The sequence below is a fragment of the Canis lupus genome, chromosome 19, assembly GCF_011100685.1.
Source record: "Canis lupus familiaris isolate Mischka breed German Shepherd chromosome 19, alternate assembly UU_Cfam_GSD_1.0, whole genome shotgun sequence".
In the NCBI taxonomy this organism is placed as follows: Eukaryota; Metazoa; Chordata; class Mammalia; order Carnivora; family Canidae; genus Canis; species Canis lupus.
Window position 1 is genome coordinate 902,989 of NC_049240.1, and position 5,320 is coordinate 908,308.

Consider the following 5,320-nt stretch of genomic DNA (forward strand, 5'->3'; position numbering starts at 1 on the left):
AATCCTGAAATGGGCAAAAGACATGAACAGAAATCTCACCGAGGAAGACCTAGACATGGACAACAAGCACATGAGGAAATGCTCCGCATCACTGGCCACCAGGGAAACGCAAATCAGAACCACCCTGAGATCCCACCTCACCCCAGTGAGAATGGGGAAAATTAACAAGGCAGGAAACCACAAATGTTGGAGAGGATGTGGAGAAAGGGGAGCCCTCTTACCCTGTTGGTGGGAATGTGAACTGGTGCAGCCACTCTGGAAAACTGTGTGGAGGTTCCTCAAAGAGTCAACAATAGACCTGCCCTACGACCCAGCAATTGCACTGCTGGGGATTTACCCCAAAGATACAGATGCAGTGAAACGCCGGGACACCTGCACCCCAATGTTTCTAGCAGCAATGGCCACAATAGCCAAACTGTGGAAGGAGCCTCGGTGTCCATCGACAGATGATGGATAGAGAAGCTGTGGTCTCTGTATACAATGGAATATTCCTCAGCCATTAGAAATGACAAATACCCACCATTTGCTTCGACTTGGATGGACCTGGAGGGTATTATGCTGAGTGAAGTAAGTCAATCGGAGAAGGACAAACATTATATGGTCTCATTCATTTGGGGAATATAAAAAATAGTGAAAGGGAATAAAGGGGAAAGGAGAGAAAATGAGTGGGAAATATCAGAAAGGGAGGCAGACTATGAGAGATTCCTAACTCTGGGAAACCAACAAGGAGTAGTGGAAGGGGAGGAGGTGGGGGTGACTGGGTGACGGGCACTGAGGGGGGCACTTGATGGGATGAGCACTAGGTGTTATTCTATATGTTGGCAAATTGAACACCAATAAAAAATAAAATTCTAAAAAAAAAAAAAAAAAGGTAGGTGCTTTTGCTAGTAACCAAAGAAAGGTAATTCAGAGCTACCAGTTTATGTCACCTGAGTTGAAGGTAAAGTTTAGATACAAATATGTGGCAAAGAGCATTTCAAATGGACATATCTCCTTTTAAAAGGTGTAACCTAACACCGAATAAAAGCTACAAAGATGTTCATGTCCTTCGACCAAGTAATCCTACACCAGAGAATTTTTCCTAAGGAAATATTTTGACAGATGTAGGACAGATGTTTTTATCCATACTAGAAAAAAAAAGGAACAGAAAAACATTAAATATTCAACAATAAGGAAATAATGTGGTTAATTACAGATTGTAAAGAGGGACTCCAGTACAACCATCAAGTATAATGGTTATGTAAGCTAGTAAGAATACAGAAAATGTATGTTTTTAAGCACAATGTGTAATGATATGTAAACTATGATTGCAATTGTAGACAGGATCTGGAAAGTACATGAAAAAATAAAAAATAGTTTTTGGAGCAGTGTGGAGCTGAGGGTGATCTCTTTCATTTGTTCCATCTTATTCCAGAGGGTTTTACTATTCATGCCAAGGATTGTGTTATGCCAATATCCCCACCTAAGCATAGAAATAAATGTTTCCCCTCCCTCCAAACATATGGACTTGAGAATTTGCTTGTTTTATGTTCTCATGCTGAATAATCTGAATGATGGAAAACTCTTGATGAGAACAGACCCGAGAACTGACCACCATTACACGGGACAGAAATGTTCATCACAAAGCTCTTCAAGGCCTTAGCAAGATTGATGATGTAGTGTCCACATGGCATCATAGTGGCCTACCTTCTTCCTAATCCATAATTTCTCTCTGTTGTCTACCAGGCAGCCATTTGCCTCTTATCCTTGGGGAAATTCCTGAGCCTAAAGAGTCCTCTCCTAGGCCTGCTCAAGTGCACTCACATGGAGGTTTGTTCAAAGACACACCACGTATGCAGCTGGGAAAAGATCTCAGTGAATAAACTAGTTCCTCTTACTAGAACTGAGCGTCCTTTTCTTGAAAAGAATGTATTTGGAAAAAAGTGCAATAGCAATATCTAGAAAACACTTTCATTTGCCCCTTTGGATGAAGAAGTGCTAGAAAGTGGTGAATGTGGGCAGAGCTGGGCTGAGACAACTTGAGAAGGAACTCCAAGGTGAAGCAAATACGTCTACTTCTACTTCCACATTACTCTACGTCTCTGTATAAGATAAGAAAACTCTAAATGATGATCATGTGTCATGATCAGCATGGGCCCAGGTGCAATAGGAACCATGCCTTCAGCAGAGAGGAATGCATCTCTGGAGAGAATCGTTGCATTGTGAGTAAGAAATCTTGTGTTCCAGCCACAAGAAGTATAAATTGCCTTTTAGGGTTGAAGCATACATTAGAGGTATTGTATGGACAGCGGTTCTCAATGAGTACCACCCCTTGGTAGGCACTTGGAAATGTGGGGGAGAATGTGTGAGGTCAGAATGACCAGGAGATGTTGCTTAATGTAGTGAGCAAGGGCTAGGAATACTAATGTGGTCCTACAATGTCATAGACTGTCCTGAACAGTGAATTTTATCTCCCATAAAATTCCAATAATGACCCTATGAGAGCACACTAGAAGATCAAAGCTGGGAATAATTATGAAATTATCATCAAAAATGGAAGGAGGAAGGGGACTGCAGAAGAAAAACACACTTCTCTGAATACTGAGTTTTGTTTTGATGGTAATGATTAAACAATGCTGGAATGTACCAAGTATGTTGGGAAATGTTTTGTTAGAGACCCTTATGTAACACTGTGTCCAGGGAGAAACCAGCTGCTTTGGAATTCGCTGGTTAGATGCATTCTGAAAGTGGTGACGTTGAGAGATCTGTTTTATTTTAATTTTATTTTTAAGATTTATTTGTTTGACAGAGAGAGGAGACAAGAGGGGCAGAGAGAGAGGCAGAGAGAATCTCAAGTGGACTCTCCACTGAGGGCAGAGCCCAACATAGGGCTCCATCCCATGACCCCAAGATCATGATCTGAGCCAAAATCAAGAGTCAGATGCTTAACCAACTGAACCACCCAGGCTCCCCAAGAGATTATTTATTTATTTAGTTAGTTTTAAAAGATTTTATTTATTTATTCATGAGATACACACAGAGAGAGGCAGAGACACAGGCAGAGGGAGAAGCAGGCTCCATGTAGGGAGCTCGACATGGGACTTGATCCTGGGTCTCCAGGATCACGCCCCGGGCTGAAGGCGGTGCTAAACCGCTGGGCTACCTGGGCTGCTCAAGAGATTTATTTTAAAGAGAAGCTTATAAAAATCAGGTTTCAAAAACATATTTGTTGGAGTTTTTATCAGTCTTTATTACTTTTCTAGGTCTTGAAATTTTACCTAGACTTTTGGGATGGATGGCAAATTTGAACACAGAGAATACCAAAGAGATAAAGAATACTTTTCGTTTGCATTTTTTGAGTCTAATTCTTACTCAAAACAATCCAATAGATAAAAAAATATCCAATGTATAAAGATGTGGTATATATATATACACGATGGAAGGTTACTCAGCCATAAAAAAGAATAAAATCTTGCCATTTGTGATAATATGGATGGACCTAGAAGATATTATGCTAAGTGAAGTAAATCGGAGAAAGATAAATATGGTATTATTTCACTTACATGTGGGATCTTAAAAATCCAAAACAAATGAACCACCAAAATAATACAGAACAGAAACAGACTAATAGATACAGAGACCAGTTTGGTGGCTGCCAGAGGGGAGGCCATCTTGGGATGGGTGAAATGAGGGAACGGGATTAAAAGGCACAAACTTGTAGCTATGGAATAAATAGGTCACAGGGATATAATGTGCAGTATAAGGAATATAGTCAATAATATTATTATAACGTTGGCAACAATGGTAGCGACATTTATCTTAGTGATCATGTCCTAATGTATATAAGTGTTGAACTCTATGTTGTACACCTGAAATTAGTTCGGTATTATATGTTGGTTACACTTCCAAAAAAGAGTCCAAAGGTCTTTCGGCCTCTTTTTTTTTCTTTCTTTCTTTTTTTTTTTTTTTTTTGTACAATTTGGGGATAGTTGAGTTTGTACTAGTGTGTTTAGCCATGCAGCATGATAGGCTTTGAATTAAAACTATTGCATGATGGACTTACTGAGCACAAGGACGTCTCTATAACACAGGCTCTTCATCTGTGAGCTTCATGCAAAGGTATCCTGGCAACACACAACTGCAGCTATGTGTTCAAAGTGTAGTTTTAGGGTCTGAGTAAGCCTTTTAATTTTAATCTTCTTTTCCTAATGACTGATTATTGGTTGTTACAGAGGATTAATATAAGGGAAGAATTAGTCTAGTGATGACCCTTCCTTAATTGCATTTTATCTTATATTTAATGAGGAAAACAAATTGAAGCACACCATCTATCAAGCTGAGGGCAAGTAACCACATTGAAAAGAGATAGATCATCAACTTCCTTTTAGCCTTTTCCACACTACTCATGTATTTGAAAGTATTTGCAACCTGGGAGCGGGGTGTGGGATGGGCTAGATGGGTGATGGGTCTTAAGAAGGGGCTTGTTATGATGAGCACTGGGTATTGTGTGTTAGTGATGAACCACTGAATTCTATTCCTGAAACCAATATTGCACTGTATGTTAACTAAATAGAATTTAAATTAAAAAAAAAAAAAGATAATGTTTGCAACCCTAAATCTAGGTTTCCTCGTATCAGAGACTTCAGTTTACCTTAAGGGAAAATTAAAATCTTCTTTCACTCACTTTCTCTCCCTCCCTTCCTTTTTCTAATTTAATTTTTTTTTTATTTATTTATGATAGTCACATAGAGAGAGAGAGAGAGAGAGGCAGAGACATAGGCAGAGGGAGAAGCAGGCTCCATGCACCGGGAGCCCGACGTGGGATTCGATCCCGGGTCTCCAGGATCGCGCCCTGGGCCAAAGGCAGACGCTAAACCGCTGCGCCACCCAGGGATCCCCCTTTTTCCTTCTTTTATGAAAAGGATTCTAATGTTTTGTCTACTTCTCAAGGTGTTTTTGTTCCCCAAGTGCTTTATTTTTACCCATCCTGGGTAATGCAACCCTGGGAAGAAGTAACTTTAAACCCTAACACACCTTCTCACGCCTTCACTGTCTCCCTGTGCAGCTCCTGCCACGTTGCTTTTGGCTGAGTCTGGTACAGTGACTGCTTGGCCATCCGGAGGGGTGTGGGTCCTGAGCTGGCCAGGTCCGCTTCCTAGGTGGCTTTTCGCAGCCTGAACTTCCTGAAACACTGTGTTTACAGGAGAAAAACTCTCTAGGGATTGGAAGGAAAAAGTTAAAAGGGTTTTTCTTAGTTGATACATCAAAATAGGAACCTGAGCCTTGAGCTTGGTTTTCAATGTTCCCTAACCCACGGCAATCAGCCAGAAGAGGGAGGGCA